This window comes from Amblyomma americanum, chromosome 4, assembly GCF_052857255.1.
Source record: "Amblyomma americanum isolate KBUSLIRL-KWMA chromosome 4, ASM5285725v1, whole genome shotgun sequence".
Classification (NCBI taxonomy): domain Eukaryota; kingdom Metazoa; phylum Arthropoda; class Arachnida; order Ixodida; family Ixodidae; genus Amblyomma; species Amblyomma americanum.
The window spans coordinates 198828936-198849579 of NC_135500.1; the positions used below are offsets into that span (position 1 = coordinate 198828936).

A 20644-nucleotide genomic window follows, 5' to 3' on the forward strand; every position below is an offset into this window, starting at 1 on the left:
AGCATCCGCGTCCGTATGCTTCAGCCCTGATCGATAAATGACATGAATGTCAAACTCCTGGAGACGAAGAGCCCAGCGAGCAAGGCGACCGGATGGGTCTTTCAGAGAGGCAAGCCAGCACAAAGCGTGGTGATCGGTCACAACGTAAAACGGTCGACCATACACATAAGGACGAAATTTTCCGATAGCCCAAATAATGGCCAAACATTCCCTTTCTGTGACTGAATAATTAGATTCTGCCTTTGTCAATGTTCGGCTGGCGTATGCCACAACATACTCGCTGTAACCAGGCTTACGTTGGGTAAGGACGGCACCAAGCCCAATACCGCTGGCATCAGTGTGGATCTCCGTAGGCGCAGCCGGATCAAAGTGGCGTAGAATGGGCGGCGAAACCAAAAGGCGGCGTAAAGTGTCAAAGGCTTTATCGCAGGCTGGAGTCCAGGCGGAAAGGTCGGAGCTGCCGGCAAGGAGCTGGGTCAGAGGAGCGATGATAGAGGCGAAGTTCAAGATGAAACGTCGAAAGTAGGAGCAGAGGCCGATAAAGCTCCGAAGCTGCTTCAGGGAGGTTGGCTTCGGGAACTCTGCAACTGCGCGAAGTTTGGTGGGGTCGGGAAGAATGCCGTCCTTAGAAACTACGTGGCCTAAAATTGTGAGTTTTCGAGCGGCAAAGTGGCACTTCTTCAAATTCAACTGAAGCCCAGCGCCGGCGAGACACGTGAGGACATCCTTTAGGCGGAGAAGGTGAGAAGAAAAGTCGGCAGAAAAAACTACGATGTCGTCCAGATAACAAAGACAGGTCTGCCACTTGAGTCCACGAAGAACAGTGTCCATCAGGCGCTCGAAAGTAGCCGGGGCATTGCAGAGGCCAAAGGGCATAACGTTGAACTCGTATAATCCATCCGGTGTTATAAAGGCAGTTTTCGAGCGGTCATTATCAGCCATCGGTACCTGCCAGTAGCCGGAGCGCAAATCCAAAGAGGAGAAATACTCGGCTCCCTGTAAACAGTCCAAGGCGTCGTCGATTCGCGGCAAAGGATAGACATCTTTGCGCGTGATTTTGTTAAGCCTACGGTAATCGACGCAAAACCGGATGGAACCATCTTTCTTGGTGACCAAAACAACCGGAGAAGCCCATGGACTGTTAGATGGCTGTATGACGCCCCGGCGAAGCATGTCGTCCACGTTGTCAGCAATGACTTGGCGCTCAGAGGCCGACACGCGATAAGGACGCTGTCGTAAAGGTGCGTTTGTACCAGTGTCGATTGCGTGCGTAACGACAGACGTGCGACCCAGAGCAGTGTGAGGAAGGTCGAAGGCAGAAGTGAAGTTCTGTAGAAGAGCAGCGAGTTGATCGCGTTGTGCGGGTGGGAGATCTGCGTCAATAGCTTGTTGAAGAACATCGGGTGGTGTCGAAGCGGTCGCTGTATCGCAAGAGCTGAGCACATTAACGTCTAATGAAGTAGGCGTTGCAGGAAGAGTATTTACAAGCGCGGGATCAAGTTCTTCAATACGACCGAGACACTCGCCGCGTAGTAGGACGGACGGGCACGAAAATGGATTTGAGACGTACATTGCACTAAGGCCATCTTCGATCTTGAGGACCGCAAATGGAAGCAGGAGGCAGGGATGGCGTGAAGCGGCGTCGGAAGGTGTGAAGAAGACAGTCGAACTAATAACGCTTTCACAGGAGAGTGGAACGAGGGCAGCAGAAAATGGAGGAATGTCTGTGTCACTGGCGACGAGGAGTTTTGCAGGCCGGGTAGGGACGTCACACAAGACGGTATCACAAAGAGGTAAAAAGGAAACTTCCGCGCGGGCGCAGTCAATAACGGCATGATGAGTGGAAAGGAAATCGTAGCCCAGGATGATGTCGTGTGAGCAGCGAGACAGTACAATAAACTCGATGGTGTATAAGACGTCTTCGATGAGAACACGGGCCGTGCACGCCGCTGAGGGATGAATGCGCTGTGATGAGGCGGTGCGAAGCGAAAAGTCGGAAAGTGCGGTGGTCACCTTACGAAGACGACGGCAAAGAGCTTCACTGATGACTGATACGGCAGCGCCCGTGTCGACTAGAGCGAGTACTGCGACGCCGTCGACAAACACTTGAATTACGTTAGTGGGAGAACACCGAGGACTTGAAGAGTTCGAACCAAGCGCAGTTCTTGCCCCGGGAACTGCGACTGTTAGTTTCCCTCAACGGTGCCGGTAGAACGTCGGAGTGGGGACGGGGAACGGCGACGAGGGGAAGGTGATCGGCGAGCTGTGTACGTTTGATTGTCACGAGATACAAATTCGGAACTGGGCGGATTTCTCGGCGAGGGCTGGTCTGTATTGTAGGAGTAGTTCCATAGTTCAGGTCGAGAAGGTGGAAGGCGTTGGCGGCAAAGGCGTGCGACATGGCCCGGCAGCCCGCAAGAGTAGCAGATTGGTCGGTTGTCCGCGGTACGCCAAGGGTTCGTAGGGCGTTGGCGTACCCTTGGAATAGGGACATGGAATGCAGACCCAGGCAAAGGCGAAGGAAGGTTGGAAGGAGCGGCCTGGTAGGAAAGAGATGCTGATGGCATGAGCGGCCTGGCCGCAACTTGGGCGTAAGTCAGTGGTGCCGTTACTTGCGCCGGCACGGGGCTGGGCGGCAGCACAGGGCTGGGCGGGAGCATGGAGCTGGGAGGAAGAACGTCAGCGATGTGATCTTGAACGGCACGCCGTATGGTAGGGGCCAAAGACGGAGCCATGTCAGGAACAAGGCGGCCACTATCCTGTAACTGAGGGACCAGCGATAGCTGGCGGGCGACCTCTTCTCGAACGAAGGCTTTGATTTGCTGAAGTAAAGGGCTGTCCTCTGATGGGGTAGAACCGCCCAGCGCAAGTGTAGAGATGGCGTCGTCTCTAACACCGGACCGCCGGGTAGAAGCGCGCTTCTTACGAAGCACGTCGTAGCTCTGGCAAAGCTTGATCACGTCACTCACCGTGGCAGGATTTTTTACCCAGAGCATTTGGCACGCGTCGTCAGAGATGCCTTTCATGATGTTCTCGATCTTATCCGCTTCAGTCATTAGCGGATCGACACGCTTGCATAGGTCCACGATGTCCTCTATATAACTAGTGAACGACTCATCGACTTGCTGAGTGCGCTCACGCAAGCGTTGTTCTGCCCGGAGCTTGCGAACTGCAGGGCGGCCGAACACTTCTGCAAAATTCTTTTTAAATGCAGACCAAGATGGCAGGTCTGCCTCATGGTTGCGAAACCAGAGGTTCGCCACGTCAGTCAGATAAAAGATTACATTGCTTAGCTTGATAGCGTCGTCCCATCTGTTGTAGCTACTGACGCGCTCATATGCCGCCAACCAATCGTCGACGTCCTGGTCGGCTGTGCCACTGAAGAAGCACGGATCACGCTGCCGTAGAGCTCCAGAACACAGCACGGTGGTTGGGAGGGGCGACGATGTCGTGGCAGTGTCATCCGGCATGCTGGAAGCAGAGGGTAACGTGCGGCTTCTTAGTTCCAGGGTGGACGGGAACGTACCCAGCAGCACCTGCACCAATTGTAGGGGTGTGTTTATTCGGTGAACCCAGATGGTTCCAGCCGCTCAGGGGAGACTCGCAGCGAAGCGTCAGGCGTGGCGAAAGAGCAAGGCAGCGAACAACTTCTTCGTCCTTGAGAGCGGCAGCACGCGACGCATGTCAGTGGTTATATCGATGAAGATTACCACACTACAATATATATATATATATATCCTGTATAAAGCGGAATCTGCAGCGAAATATTTCGTGCATAATGCCTATAGAGTCTCGTGAGCTGACAAACAGTGCATGTACAAAAAAAAACTAAAAACCTACACCGAGTGCTTGAAAAAAGAATTAAGACGGTCATTTCCGCACCCGGCTCATTCCCATCCAAGAGTTCGACTAAGCTTTTGTTGTCGCTACGCTAAATGTGTCACAATCTGTCATTATTGCGGACCCATGACAATAGCGAGAACCATGTTTTTGCTGGCACATCTATTCACACCTGCGTCGCAAAAGCAACGTCGCTGAACTCATCCGAGCTACTCGCAGCCTCTTGCAACTGAACTGCGAAGACGCACTAAACAAGGTTGCAAGCCATCATTTACTCGTGCTGATGCACTGGAAATCACCAGTTAATCTAGCGAGCTAAGTCCGTTTGAGAGACTCGAACTCACTGCAGACACGACGGCATTTTCTCGCGAACTTGCATTTATTATGCAAGGCGCACCGTTATGAAAGGATGCAACACAATAACTGGAGCTTGTGGTAGGGCGCAAATTACGACGAGATACTATACCCCGAAGAAAGACGTCATTACGTAACATGTTTATTCATATGCTGATGACATATCGCTAGGGCCGAGGCTCAGACTCAGCTAGACTACAAGTCTTGGTCAGAACTACACCCCAGCTAGACCTCAAGCCTTGGTCGGACCTCAGCCTCAGCTAGACATCAAGCCTTGGTTAGACCTCATCCCCAGCTAGACCTCAAGCCTTGGTCAGAACTCAACCTCAGCCAGACTACAAGGCTTGGTTAGACCTCAACCTCAGCTACACTACAAGCCTTGGTTAGACCTCAGCCCCACATAGACCTCAAGCCTTGGTCGGACCTCAGCCTAAGCTAGACCTCAAGCCTTGGTTAGACCTCATCCCCAGCTAGACCTCAAGCCTTGGTCAGAACTCAACCTCAGCCAGACTACAAGGCTTGGTTAGACCTCAACCTCAGCTACACTACAAGCCTTGGTTAGACCTCAGCCCCACATAGACCTCAAGCCTTGGTCGGACCTCAGCCTAAGCTAGACATCAAGCCTTGGTTAGACCTCAGCCCCAGCTAGACCTCAAGCCTTGGTCAGAACTCAACCTCAGCTAGACTATAAGCCTTGGTTAGACCTCAGCCTTAGCTACACCACAAGCCTAGGTCTGACCTCAGCCACGGCTAGACTTCAAGCCTTGGTCAGACCTCAGCCTCAGCTAGGCCTCAAGCCTTGGTTAGACCTCAGCCAACCAGCCCTAATCTGACAGCATATAGACATGACGCAATGTCTTGCCGAGCGTATAGTGTCGCTCACGTCAACAACGTCTCAAATTTAACAATCGCAGACCCGTGTTTTTTCCCTACGTTCTTTGCCACTACCAGTGGGACGGTTACAGAAATTGCGATGGAAGCGGTCGTCAACAAAGTTTCAAGAAATATGCGTCGCAAATGTCGGATCAACTGGAACATTTTCCCACATCATCGTACCAGGAAATTCTCGAATCCCCGAGACCAATGAAACGAACTGAGAAGTCTATTCCGAGTAGAACGGGACAAAAAGATAATAAAAATCCAGTGAACTGTGTCCAAGACGTGCTCCAAAACTAATATCGAAAACACACTCCGGGATATATAAACATCGACACACCTCGGGTAAAAGAAGCCCTATTGACGTCGCCAGAGGAGGTCACGTCTGTTTCGCACTGATTTGCCGCCGTCGCCCGACATGTAGCGAATGGGCTCGGGGCGATAAGCAAAATGTAGTGAATCGACGTCGAAACGCGGCGATACCACAGGATGAAGTATTAACGCACGCACTCACGCACATACACACCTTTGCTAGAACACCCACACGGAAAGCGGACTCGCCTCTCGTCGACTGTGTCACATTTAACGCGTAAACAGAGAGAGTGAGAAGAAGAAAAGACTGAGTAGCAGCTGCGACAAAAAAAAATAAAAACTCGAGAGCCTAGCGAATCCAGCGCAGAGGCACGTTCGCCGCATGCGACGGACCGGCAGCGTCGTTTGGGCACGAATTCCCAGGAAGTCGTCGTTGGACTTCGGTCGCAATCATGCCGTCTGTCGAAGTAAACAACCGAACGGTGAGCAAGCGGCGAACGCTATAGAACGAGCGAGGCTTCGTCGCCCCTATAAAACCGGTCTACAGACTGTCTATGGACTTCTTATAGACTCTATTGCCCTCTTATAGATATTTGCTTTTGTCTGTTCATAGTCTATAGTCTGCCTTCAAAAAAGTCTACTCAAAAGTGCACGGCCATAACTCTATAGATTGTCAATAGACTGTCTATAGGATTTGTATTGCCTATAGACTAGTCTATAGGATATGTCTATAGAAAGTCTATAGACTCTACAGACAAGTCTATGGACAGTCCACAGACTGTCTACAGTAAATTTTGTAAGGGGCAGGAGGAGGAAGGCAGGCCACTTTTCATTGACGCTTAAGAGGTATATGCATACCACGGGTTAACGAAGAGCTAGCCAAGGGCTAACCAAGGCCTAGCCAAAGGTTGAACAAGCCCTAGCCAAGGACTGACTAACCAAGGGCTTGCTACTCTTAAGGGTTACACGCAGGAGGAGACTAGAGGAAAATAGGACGTAAGCGGAATTATAACGATAGCGTCTATAAATAACGTACAGTCCCTGGCACGCTTAAGACGAACACGTTATAATGCCTTTTCAGTTTTTGTGCAGACGGGCTGAATTTTTGCGACGACAGCACAGTGCTCTTGCGATGGCTATAGGCCCACGAAAACAGTCGATGTTAGTTGCCTGTAACTTCTAAAAGTCGGGTAAAACTGCTACGGCCGGTCTAACACGCCCAGCTCAAGTCCGCGAGCGACTGTACGCAACGAACTTGAAGGAGCACAAGAGCTCGATAAAAGCCTAATGTACAGACGAGAAGACCTGCCGCGGTGGCTCAGTGGTTAGAGCGCTCGGCTACTGATCCGGAGTTCCCGGGTTCGAACCCGACCGTGGCGGCTGCGTTTTTATGGAGGAAAAACGCTAAGGCGCCCGTGTGCTGTGCGATGTCAGTGCACGTTAAAGACCCCCAGGTGGTCGAAATTATTCCGGAGCCCTCCACTACGGCACCTCTCACTTCCTTTCTTCTTTCACTCCCTCCTTTATCCCTTCCCTTACGGCGCGGTTCAGGTGTCCAACGATATATGAGACAGAAACAGCGCCATTTCCTTTCCCCAAAAACCAATTATTATTGTTATTATTACAGACGAGAAGAGGAAGGGGAGGGACGATGACACGCACGCAAGGCAAGCCTGATCGGTTCAGAAACGTTGCATTAACATTTCAAGGTGTATCTAAACGCGCCCTAAAGCGTTGCTGATATATTCTGGCACGTGTGGTTCATACCAATTGCGGAATATTAGCCCAAAATCGCGACGACAACTCCTGCGTCGTGTGCGCGCAGAAAGAATAATCCGTATCACAAACTAACAGTTTAAACCAGAAAGCAATAGCAGCAGCCCAGTGCCAGATGCAACCTTTTAATTATATAAGACGGCAAGTGCAACGCAACGCGGCGAAAAGACATTCGAGTAAACGGCTGTGTCCGATGTCTATCATATTGCGTCACGTGTACGTTTATTTATTTATTTCAGAACACTTCAAGTAGTGGGATGTGGCTGACGTTCATTAGTGTCGTAGGGAGTCTACCCTCCTGTATATGTTATAAACAAACGTGATCGCTTTCCTTTGCACCATCTCAAGCTGGAAAATTTATTTCTTTATGAATAGATCCCGTAAGACCAAAGCATACTCGAATTCTGACCTAATAAAATGTTGTGTATGCAAGAACTTTGAGCTTACTTGGAGCACTTTTAAGCTTGCGCGCTAAACAGCACAGCTTGGAATACGCCGAGGAACAAATGTCTGAAATATGTACAGTCCATATTAAATCGATTGTTAAGGAAACCCATAAATATTTATGATGTGTTACCTCCATAATGTAATGATTTAGTATGCTGCAAGAGAAGGGACTGAAATGTCTTTTTTTTTGCGCCACTTTCGCAATATTACAGTTTTATCTAGGTTCAATCGCACATATCACATTTAACGCACCATTGATGAACGGCTGAAATCGACTTTTGTAAGATCTAGTGATCATTCTGTTCATTTATGCTATTTTTAAAAAGAATGCAGTCATCTGCACAAGGCCTGACAGACAGATTCTCGGAAATAGCAGCTGGGAGATCACTAACATAAATTTAAAAAAAAATGAAGCGGCCCTAAGACGCTCTCTTGAGGTACACCTGACGTAACTGGAAGCTCTATAGATATGCAGCCAATAACCTCTGCGTACTGTGTCCTGCGTTTTAGGTAAGCATTCATTCAATTAACAAGGTAAGCAGGGACGCCAATACTTTTTAGTACAAAAAGAGTTTGCTATGGGGTCAAATGCCTCGCGAAAGTGTAAAATAAGTACATCAATATTAAGCACGACTTCAAATTCCTTAACTGTTGCAACTCCGCCGCGTGGACACCTTGCGACTGTAGCTCCGTAAACGTTACCATCATGATCTCACCATCAGAAAAATGTCATGGATAAACATATAGTCTCTATTCTAGTCTTCTCCGTATTGTGATTAATATTTTCCTCCTTGATCCTTCTTTTTCTGCTGTCATTCTCTCCTCTTCGAAGCCCACCGACATCGTTCAATTGTTAACCTACTCACAACGTTTAATTTTAATTTCGGATTCTTCTCCCGAATTTTTTAAATTCTTGACTGATCCGGAGTTCCCGGGTTCGAACCCGACCGCGGCGGCTGCGTTTTTATGGAGGAAAAACGTTCAGGCGCCCGTGTGCTGTGCGATGTCAGTGCACGTTAAAGGTCGAAATTATTCCGGAGTCCTCCACTACGGCACCTCCTTCTTCCTTTCTTCTTTCACTCCCTCCCTTATCCCTTCCCTAACGGCGCGGTTCAGGTGTCCAACGATATATGAGACAGATACTGCGCCATTTCCTTTCCCCAAAAAAACCAATTATTATTATTGTTCTGCATAACTAGAAGGCCTTCGAAGGCCTTTTTTTTTATTACCTGGACAACCTCTGATTCTTGCCCATATACCCGGCAGTGGGTATACGAGCCATACTTTGTGTACAGCCAATTAGGTCCATTGCAAAAATTTATTTAGACAGTCTATAGACTTTTGTCTATAAAGTCTATAGAGTCTCTATTGACAAACCTTATAGAGCAGTCTGTAGGCAATACAAATCCTATAGACAGTCTATAGATAATCTATAGATTTATGGCCATACACTTTTATTAGACTTTTGTCTATGGACAGTATATAGACTATGAAAAGACAAATAAATATCTGTAGGAAGGCGATAGAGTCTATAAGACGTCTGTAGACTGTCTAATACACTATTTTTGTAAGGGACAAAAACATTCACCGCACTCTTTCCGAAAGACCTGTGCACGTCAACTTGGAGGCAGAGCTCCCAGGCGCTCGCACGTTAAAATTCGAGGGCGAAGATAAATTCGGCGGTTTTCATCGTGTCCGCAGCCTTTGAAGCCGCAAAGACCTCCTTCACCGTTGGATTCTCAAGACGACGAGGAAAACCCCTCGGCCTCTTCTCTCGCGAGTGCACGTGACGTGGCGGCTCATCACATGAGCTGAACTGAATGCAGTAGCAAAGCTCCCGCCGCGCGTAACGCAGCTTCAGCGACGCGATAATTGCGGCTCTTTCCTGTCGGGAGAACAACTATCGTTACACGACAGCAGCGCTGTCAGCCCGAGGAAATCTGTGAGCGCGGCCCTTCAAGAGAAGCTTCATTGAACGTATCGATTCTTTCCGGTATTCGCGTCTAATGGTACGGAGGGGGCCGATCTTGAGAAGCCGATTTTCCTGGTGCAATTTCGTAATGTTCCCGGCGTTTCGAGCTGGCAGCAGCACCGTCAGGTTTTGCTTCCGCGATGGTCTTTCTCAAGACACTGTATGCTTGACTATATACTCGTTGACGTCGCAGCTAACAGAAACGAGCGCGTCAAACGCGTCGGCTTTTCGGTGCCTACCTTAACGGAGCGCATCAACGAGACACAGGCTACGTGGAATATCACCACTGTCACGGCTGAATTAGAGGCAAGAAGAGAAACTGTGACGTTGCACGATGACAAAGTGAAGCTATATACGGATACAAATGAAGGGCGCGAGAACGCTCGTTGCCAACGGTTTAAGGTGCGATTTCAGCGAGCCAAACTCATCCGTCTTTGTCAAATCATACAGGAGCAGCCGCCTATACGGAATACACAAATGCAGTTGTGTATGTACACTAAGGCATTCCATTCTTTATGTCACTCTCAGCGTCGAGATAGGATTCAAGATTTTTTTTTTCTCTCGCTCGAGCGCCGTGGGACCGTCACAAGGTCGAAGCGAACGGGGCCCCGTTGAGACGATTGAGCGATTGCATAGACGCAAAAACCAGTTTGTACAGTTGACTGTACATTTAGTTTACGGACGCATACCACAGACCATGCAGGCTGAGCTCGCACCGCTCCAAAGAATAAAAGCTCGTCACTAATCCGGTCGCCAGCAGATTTTTCTGGCGCCGGAAAACAGTTGTTAGTTTTCTACGAATTCGCATGTTTACACGACGTAGTGTTCTTGTAGTTGCCGGCTTTCTCCCAACGGATTTTTTTTGGGGCAGGTCGGCAAACGTGCGACACAGATACGACAGACTACAATACAAGGTCGCGCTCGACTGGGATAAGTAAGCGCATGTCTTGCAGGTGGATCAAGGTCGGTGATCAGGATGGTGAGGAGACAAACCCACCGAAGAGGAAGAAGGGGTGGATCCACTTGACGTATACACAACGAAGAACTAAGGAGAAACGGAGAAACGCCTGCTAACCATGCGCTAACAGACGAGGAAATCAGCGTGGAGACTGGATTTAATCGTAACGAAGGTGACACATCTAACAGCACAGAAATGGGCACCAGAAAGAGGCCTCAAGTAGACAGTCTTGCCATAACAAGCATTCATTTCATCGCCGCATATATATATATATATATATATATATATATATATATATATATATATATATATATATATATATATATATTAAGGAAGCCAACAGTCACCGAAACCAAGGGGCATAGGGGAATGTTTTTAATTTTTTTTTATTTGTAGTGCCAATCAATCGGTTTAAAGGAAATTACTTATAAAGCAGCTGAAAAAAACAACCATGCAGCCGGTGGGATCTGAACCCACGACTTCCGAATATCGCGTCCGGTGCTCTTACCAACTGAGCTACGGCGACGGCTGTCCAATCTGCTGCTTTCGTGGATATTTGTTTACTGCGTGTAAGCGAACCTTGAGAGTATATATATATATATATATATATATATATATATATATATATATATATATATATATATATATATATATATATATATATAGAGAGAGAGAGAGAGAGAGAGAGAGAGAGGGGGGGGGGGGGAACAGTATATAATTTGAAGCCTTATAATATTTCAGCAATCATTTACATACAACAGTCGATCGAAAGAAGAAGAGCCAACCATACGTAGGTAAAAAACGAGCCCACAACCTCAAAACGTCGCCTGCCGTACTATATCAAACGACCTATACGACGGCGGCCGTGAACGCTTCTCGGCTGCAGACTAATACGTCGCAGATTTCTTAAGGACAGAAAGTTAGGCGAGATGTGAGCAATTTAGCGTTTTTGCGCTGTGTTGGCTAGCCTTTTCCTCAACCGCTGTCTTCTGCGCTGTTGCCGCAACGCCATATGTTGCTGCAGTCGTCTAACAGTGCATGCTTCTTGCAAGATACATGAATGGTTGAACGAAAGGTCGGTACTGATACGGCATGGATACGTCATCGCGCTGACGCGTAGTGCTCACGCGGGCTTTTCACAATGCAGAGCGGGAAATAGTTCTCAGTGGCCGGGTGATGTCCAGGTCAAGAAGCCTGGTAACTAGTACAGCAGAAGATGAATTGTTGACCCTTCGCGGTGCCATGACTATAGCTCCTACCAGTTAGTTGCCTCCCACCAAAAAGAGACAGGCTCTCCCAGCAATCAGTATGTTGCCACCGCATTTTTCATTCTTTTACCTGTTTCTTTCTTCACAGCCCAACGCGTCCAGAAGGCACGATGCTCGGATCGCGACCTACGTACAAGTGCGGCCTTGACGGCGCGCCCACCGATCCGAAGGCGCACGATATCTCGCAAGGTCTCGCTAGTCGCGAGGCTACGGCGAACAAAGAAATGACACGGCTGATATGGCGTGACCACGGGTCAGAGAAAGCAAATGGCGAGCTAGCGGAACGAGATCAATAACCCGTACGTGGCCCACGCCTTATCGCCACTGCAGACCGCGTGGGGCAGCAGACGAATTGCGGCAGCGCACTCGCTCGCAAGCAACACGCGAAACAAACGAAGCACAGCTTTGCTCCGGTTCCACCTCTGCAGTCAGCTGCCATCACTCACAGAGCCTCCGAGACAGGGGGTCGGCCACGCACGACGAGCACCGTGATGCAGGCGACGTTGAGCGTGACGTCACAGAGACGAAACAATATGCGGACGGGGCTCCAGATCGTCGTGACAAGCTGTCTTCGGACATGTTCACACGTAGCAGTGCTTTTTTCCCCATGGACAAGTGATGTTTAGCGTTCAGGTCAGTGATGGACGAATGGATGACAATGGCATTACCCTTTGTATCGGGCGGCAGCTTGCGCCACCTAGACTATAATTTCCCCCTTTTTATTTTTTTTAGTGATGCAATACAGGCAACAAGGTTCTGAACCGGGGTACGCATGCAGTCGAAACAAAAGTTTTAGAATCGTGCCAAGAATACGACAAAATGTTCTGCCGTTTTGCCGCAACGACACATATTTTGTAGTGTTGTAGTATTTTTCTGTCCTAGTATTTTTCGTTAGTTCAGTCGCTACTACAAGGGACCCAGCGGGATATAACAGAAAATTATAGCTACAACAAAAAATTATGTTGTCACTGCAAATTCATGGAGAAGATACCACAAAAAAATCTGTTGTGACGGCAAAAAAATTTTCTTGTGTGTTTTCTTATTGGCTAGTAGGTAATAGACTGCCTTCTAAGAGTCAGCGTTAATGTCCCACCGGACAAAGGAGGACGGAGCTGACACCCACCCTGTCCGTCCCGAGTTCCCTGCAACTTTTAACCAGTTGTGTCCCATTAGCACTGCTATATGTATCCTGCACGGCGCGCTTATGCCGCCTTCAGATGCACGATAAGCGCGAGTTCTTTAACCACCAAACGTTAACGAGCGCTGCGTCTCTCGCGGCTCGAAAGGGCGGAGCGGCCGCGCTGGCCTGCCAAGAAGTCGTTACGGCGCCAAAACCGCTAAGCGCGGCTCGCGCGCGCCTCGTTCCACCTCCATTGCCCTCTCCCAAGACCTTTAACCTCCACCGTCACCTCGAACCTACTCGCAACACAAGCGTGGTTCAATTCAGGCGCAGTTACCACGCGCCCACAGTTTCTGCTTTCCATCATCTCACTTTTTAAACAAAGAACCCCCGCCTGCATCAGCCGCACGTTTGGACAGTGCGGACGCGCTATCTACTGCCTTGGTCGAAAGCTGTTAAAACGCAGCGCTTCATATTTCATTATTCAAAACGCGCGCTAGTTATCCGAACAACGCGCTCACAACGACGCATGGGTGTCTCCTCCGAGCGAGCGAGCGAACGAGAGAGAGAGAAAGAAAGAGAAAGAGAGAGAGAGAGAAAGAGGTTGGCGCGGCCGGGCGCGCGCAAGCAAGTGTGCGGGCGGGCGGCGCCTTCTCCGGCCGCGGCGGCCAACAACCCTTCTTTAGCGCCGGCGTTCAGGAGTCGTCGGTAGCGGCCCGAGGATGCGTGGCGGAACATCGCGTGGGCAATTTCCTACACGAGGCGCGCGAAACAGCATACCCCGCTGCGTTGGACCTTAGGACAACACATATATATATATGAATGTATATACGAGCCAATCGCGCGGACCAAGCCCCCAGAGAGAATGAGAGGGGAGGGTCAGTGAGCAGGGCCCCACAAAACGGCGCGATCCGCTCTGCAGGAAGAAGGGGCCAGCGACGATCAAAATTAATGGAAAAGGATGGCACTGCGGAAAGCGTCCCGTGCCGCGTGCGAGCCGGGCTACATAACGGAGTCGGCGAAGAACCGACCTCCCAGCGAGCCCCGCGGGGACGCTAAATGCGCCGGCAGTCGGGCACACACACACACACAGAGGCCGGCCGACTGGCGCCTACCGGCTCTGTTCATGCGGGCGGCATGCAATCCCAACGACGGCGTGTTTCCTGTGGCCGCCGCTATATGCGTGTATGCGGTGATGCTCCCTGCGATGTTCTGGCCCAAAGAAAGCGCCAATGTCTCCCTTCCACAGCGAATGGGCGCGAGCCGGAGTACCAAGCCGGGTAATATTGCGGCGTAGCGACGAAATAATGAAAAGGGGCGCGTCGCCAGCCTCCGCTTCGCTTCTGATATCAGGCGGCGCGGGGCCGGCAGCTTTTAATTTCGCGTCTAAAGTTATGCGAACGAACTTGCGCTGAGTGAGCAAAAACAAGAATAATAAATAAGGAGCGACGTATGAAATATTCATAATAAACGCATTTCCTGGCAGGCGCATATCGTACAATGTCACGAACGGTGTTCGGAAAACAGAGTTCTCTGCATGAATACGCCTTTTTAAGCCACTAAAGGCTTTCACTCGAGTTCTTGCCGACTCTCCTAAAATCTCGCCAACAACAACAAAAAATTGACGTTCCGTGACCGGTGGTCAGGTAAAACTCTCATGGCCTTGAAGATTTTGTGCGTGCGTGCGTGTGCGTGCGTGCTTTCATTACAGTCTCGATTTTTACAGCCTCTCGGCAAAACTGCTCAGGCAAGGTTCAAGGGGCGCTCCGAGGTACCAATATACTCACTCCCCTCGGTAACAGCGGCACGCATGATGATGCAAAAGGTGTACAACTTACAAACTTCATTACGTTCATGCCGTGTCCAATACGCGTATCATAAGAACAAACGAAGAGGCCAGTGACAATGGCGTCAATAGGGACTATCGATAAGGTGGACAGGGGAATAGCCGGGCGCCCTGCTGTTTCCCTATCGCCCTTATCGATAGCGTCCCCCTAATCCAAAACTCCCTAATGTAACCTGGAAACAAGAGCTACAGACTCTACGCGTCCTGCAAAACAGCGTAGCTAACAGCTCTAGATAATAGATAATAAATAAAGGGAACCGCCCACACCTCAGGCCTAAATGGAGATCGAACCATGCAGACATAAGTATTTAGTACGCGTTTCTCCCACAGTGTATTGTTGTTTACTATAAAAGCGTTAATGTATTTAATATAACTGTTCAAAACTTTTTCAACTTACGTCACATTGTGCAATGACTTCAGGTGGAATTTGAATGTTTTTCTTTTTTTTTTTGCCTAACGTCCAGCAGGACATCATAAGTCAAGCCTTTGCTGCTGCTATGTCCCAAGGCATTCCGGACGACGGCTAGGTGCGAGGGGGAGATGGACTTCTCTCCTGGCTTGCATTGACTGGTGTTTCAATAAAGTTGTTCTTTTTTCTCTCTCTCGCCTGCAATTCTGCCATCCGTACATATCGTCGATGTGCAATAAGTAAATCAAATTGTGAAACTGCTTTGAACTGCCACTTAAAAGGCCGACGCTCGCTCAAGCTACTCCAAAACGAGAAAGCTCAGTGTATCATGCGTTCAACAAAACTGCGGCAGGCATTCCTTACTATACAGGAAGCACTTCCAAACCATTGACTTCGACGTTTTATGCTGCGATCTGTGGCCGCTTCTAACGCAACGCGCCACCATCATCGGATTCCGCGCCACACGGACAGTTTTCCCCATCAGCGGACTATCTGTGCACGCCGGCGCTGGACCACCCATCATCGCCGTTGATGGACAGCTCCTAATTTAAATTTCAAATGAGCTCGCGTATCGCCTAATATACTGCTGGACGGACACGAAATCTGTGTGCTCGTGTGCTTTCTAATGGATACATATAGGTTCAAAACATGTTCGTGACGAATAAAAGCTCCGAACACAATTTCAGCAGCAGGAAGGACGCAGCCGTTTAAGACGTATACGTGTTAAAGATGGCATATGCAGTACTATCGCGCCCAATACAAAATGCAACACACAATATGTAGGCGCAGCCTACTTCACCGGGTAATGGGAGTTCCACTAGACACCTCTGTCGTGCGACAGAGCCCACAGAACCCACGACACGAGGCTCTGTCGCACGACACAATGCATGACAAAAACTCTTGTCGCACGACACAAAGTTGTGTCGCGCGACAGAAATACGGCAGAAAGTTCTGTTGTGCGTTTTGAGCTACATTTAGCTGCCGACAGAGAGGGCGTGTAGGTGCCCCGACCCAGGGTGCCTTGACGCAGGGTTAAAAAGGAACTTGCATCGAGGGACCCTACCCCGACCTGTATCCGCAAGTTTGCTCGTTGCAGTTCATACTAACTGCGGATGTAGCGAAAGCGAGAAAATGGAGCACGCGAAAATTAGGTCAGAAACAAATCCAAAAACCTTCGTTAAACTAAACCCTGCATATCTCCTCTTTGCGTTTAGCTGTAGCGAGCAGGGCGATTCATGTTTCTGCGGAGGTCTTGCAAAGAGTATATTTATCAACAACTATGTCACGCCTAACAATCGAGAAATAAGTCACAGGAGTGCTCGTGTTTGAATCCAGCCGGTAATTGAGGAGCTGTTCAGAGCAGCGGTGGCCTACTGGTTTGAGCTTCCGCCTCGTACGCGGATGGCTGTAGATACCCAGCGCTGCAAGCTAACCCCCGTTTCCCCAATGGATACTACACGATTTCTCTTAACCCGGGCCTCTCTTCGGTGAAATGCCTGGAAAATAGGTCCCAACTCCTGCGCAGTAAACATGTTAGACGCGGCACTCACTGTATGCAAGCTGCCCTGGCGCCATAAAGATAAAATTATCACCATCACATAGCCTATTGACAGAATGAACAGTGGTGTCGGTGTCCGCTGACGTAAGGCTGTAGACTGCATAGAAACAACACTTCCTACGAATGTTCGTTTCACAGTTTCGGCACCTGTCCTGAGCCGAAGGATATCTGTTTTACTCGGACAACCACAACAGATGCGCAGGTAAGCAGCCGATCAGCGATGAAAACTTGTTCGGAGGGACACAATTTTGGTCGCGGGCAATGTTTGCCTGGAATCAACGGCTAAGGGATACATTGTAAAAAAAAAAAAACAAATGAAATGATGACCATGGCACTGCGCATGCGAGCAATCCCTAGTGGGCAAGTCGCAAACTTTTGATAGGGAGAAAGCAATAACTCCACGTACCGTCGTCTAGTGATTTACAGCTGACCGGCAAGAATGCGGGATCGCTAAATACAAAACCTGAATCCCCCGGCCCCGGAACACTAGAAGAGCCAAAATCCATGCCTCTTTCGGAGTTTGCAACCGAAGCCGACATCATTGCATCAACGCAGTCCATTCGTCACCCCATTTACTTTCCCCCCTTTGCCCAAAGGGACCGCAGCCTGCCGCTTTCTAAGTTATGCTTCATTTAACTAATCAATAAATTAAAGCGTAATTCATGAACACAAGCCGCAGCAATAGCTCGCTCCTCGCGCTACCGAGGCTTCCTGGTATGGCGTTTAAAGCGACCATGTATTTCCAACACGACGTTACAATGACAATGGCAAGTTATACCAATACTCCTACTTAGCACGGCAGGTCGCAGCTAGAGTAAATTATGATCGCAATAAAGATAACAACGTGCTGAATTTTAGGTTTGATCTAAATTTTTCTTAGTTTTTTATTTTAATTCCCCAGGGATATCAGCACGGAAAGTAAAGAAAGGGCCATTTGTCTTGTATAGATCAGGGCGGCTGATACAAATTACCCAAATGTACGAGCCCTAACGTGGAAATGGAATCAGCAATGCAGCAGCATACAAGCCATTAGGAGAGCATACCTTCTTACACCGCGCTGCCAAACATCACTGACGGAGGTACACATACAAAAACGCAAAAGAAAAAGCGCGGATTTGCAGCTGTTTGAGAGCGTCACCCATCTCTGTTTTTAAACGTCAGCAACTGTGAGAATAGCTATCAGTGGAAGCGGTGACACTAATAACAGCTGTAAGTCCTGCATTTCGCAAATTTTTGCGCCCTTTGTGTCAGTAGTGCCGCTCCCAGCGCGTTGTGAAATTTAAAAAAAAAAGAAATTGGACATCCATTCCACCAATCAGACTACGCCACCGACAATACCGACAGCAAAAACAAGAATGCCGGCTATAAACGGCATCACAAACGGTTGATCAGTCCATTAGATAATCTTCTTCAGCACAGGTGGAGTTACAAACGGTTAGTTCATTCCGGGTAATGAACATGTGGGGTCGTATGTCTTGCAACTTGGCCACTGATGTAATGTGTGTACAGATCGATCAGACGGGCTTAGATCTCCTTCGAGCAGCGCATGGCGGCAGCACCGTTCAAAAGTTCGTGTACTTTCCTCTGGAGCCGAACTAGCACAAAACATAAAACCGTAACGATTTACTCGGCAGCAATAAAACTGGCAGCTACGAAATTAGGAATTAGCAACTAGGCATAGCGCCTAGTCCCATTTTCTTTAAATTTACGTGGCAGTCCAAAGTGAGTTTCGATGGAATGCTTGAAAGGGCCCAGGATGCTGAAGGTCGTTCAAGTGAGTCCGCTTTTGTACGCTATGATTATCCATGTCCTGCGCCTGTCGTTATATCCAGTACAGCAAGGGACCCCTCACGCCGCAAGAACCGCAAGCAAGAAATGCAGTCAGTTTTGTACCAAAGGGAAGCAACGCTTTCGATACGGAAGTCCAGCACAGGCTCCCCTGTACGGACTTCTAGAGCCCTGCTGACTGCAACTAGTTGTACTCTCGAAGTGCGCCTGCAAATGTTTGTGACGAGAACCATTAATTGTGTAAAATCTAACGCTGCTACAAAACGTGGCGTCCAGACGGCGGAGAGACCAGAAAAAACAGACCGCGAACAGAAAGACTCGTTGTCCTCGTGGTTATGAAACGCCACGGTGACAGAAACACGTGAACTGGCACTGGGCCTTGAGCAAGCTGAAAGACGTGCGACGTTACAAAACAAATTACGTACGGCCATGCATTCTGACATCTCACTACAGCGGTTCATGTTCTTCAGGCAAAACAAGCCTTCAGCCGACATCAAAACACCGTAAGTTCGAGCATCTCAAAAGAAGCAGGAGTCACTCCAACGGAAAACATCCCTCATCTCCAACGACTTGCACGGAATGCGGAATGACAACCGAGATTAGCGTCGTCGTGACTCAAACGTAACGTGGCGCGGCCTTCTCACTAGCGGAAGCTAAATCTAATGACAGGTGCGGCGGGATGCAAACAACCGCGTTGTTCTGTGAAGCTTACGGAACAGATTTAGGCGCGCCATCTCCGCGGTCTCAGAGAGGCGAGAGCAGCCAATGTGTCGCGCTATAGCTTACTCCTCCGTATCTGCCATCTCGACCTCTGTCCAGCAGCTGGCAAGAATGCGAGGATCAAGGATCAATACTGCGGCAAGCATCGATCAGGAAGCTTCGTACAAGTCTTCCGTCAAGGTAACCGCTACTCGAGCAATCAATATGCAAACTCCCCGCTTCAGTCATTGCATCGTGCCCGTCCCACAGGGACTTTGGGACGTGCTCTCGGAGGGAAAAGCGCGATGGAAAAGTACCCGGAACAGCCACCGAAAGAAGAGTGCCACTCTGTGCGACGCGACCACCTGTTGCACAGAGGTCAATACCGCGCAAAGTGCACCGCACGGAGGTAGCAGTGCAAGGCAGTAGTTGTCAGCTGCAGCAGCGACTGCCAGACGTCTGTTCCTGAAGCTGCTATCTGAGGCAGCAAGGCGGTCGCGCTCGGCAAGCCGCGTCGCGCGGATCTGGAAAAGTAGCGCCGGCGGAGCGAGCAACAGGTCGGTGCACAAAAGAGTTGCGGCGGAGCGGTGGCCGCGCGGCGGTCGTCGTCGGACATCGCACGGGCTCGGCACGCGTACTCCGGCACGGCGGCATGCAGGGCGTTCGTGCTTGCGGCAGCCGCCGCTAAAACTCGAAACAGGGACAAGGAGAGAAGAAGAACGTACGGGGCTTCGGCGCGGCAGAACGGGTCGTCCGGGAGCAGCAGCAGCAGCAGCAAACAGCGGGCGAGCGAGCCGAGAGGCGGGACCAGCAGTCGTCGATCGGCGGCGTCGGAGCGGCGGCTGGAATCAACAGGTTGCCGGGGTCGGGGCGGTCATCCGCGGCGGCCCCGCGACGGCGCGGCTGTCCCGGCGACGACTACGAAGCGCGGCAGTCGCACCATGGCCGCTGGCGTCGTCGGAGCTGCTCCTCCGCTGCGGGCCGCCCGAGCCAGCGGTTCGAAACGCGAGAGCGCCTTTTTGTTTTTCACGCCAGCGGCGGCAACAGGCTGCTTCGGAGGACGACGACGGGGCCGCTGGCAGCAGCATCGGCAGCATGGCGCCGCTGGTGGCTGGCGCGGGGCACAGATGGCGCCACCATACTGCGGCCAGCGGCCGCCGCTTCGACCGGCCGCGTGCCACCCGCCGCCTACACGATTTGCGTTTTCTCGGTGCGCGCCTGCTGGCGGTGGGTAAGGGAAGTGGTCGCTCAGTCCCCCTCCCAGCAGGTAGCGCTGGGACCCCGCAAGAGCACTGCGGAGAAGCAAACCTTGCGGGGGCCAAGCAGCGCTCGGGAAAAGCGTTGCTGCATTCGCTTAGGTTAGACGATTAGCGGATGTTCTGCACAAAAACCAGGGCAATGCAGAGTCGATCTGGAGCGAC

The 20644-nt window shown here is 50.1% G+C and overlaps 1 protein-coding gene across 2 annotated transcripts in view; it reads right to left on the bottom strand.

The window, feature by feature from the left end:
* Positions 1 to 20312, bottom strand: part of LOC144129012 (rho guanine nucleotide exchange factor 17) — a 149672-nt gene extending 129360 nt beyond the window's left edge. The window contains exon 1 of one of the 2 annotated variants that reach the window (XM_077662877.1): positions 19949 to 20312. The gene's annotated coding sequence lies outside the window, so the exon portion shown is untranslated. The remainder of the gene's footprint in view (positions 1 to 19948) is intronic. The other variant, XM_077662876.1, reaches the window with a different exon arrangement.
* Positions 20313 to 20644: the final 332 nt, after the last annotated feature.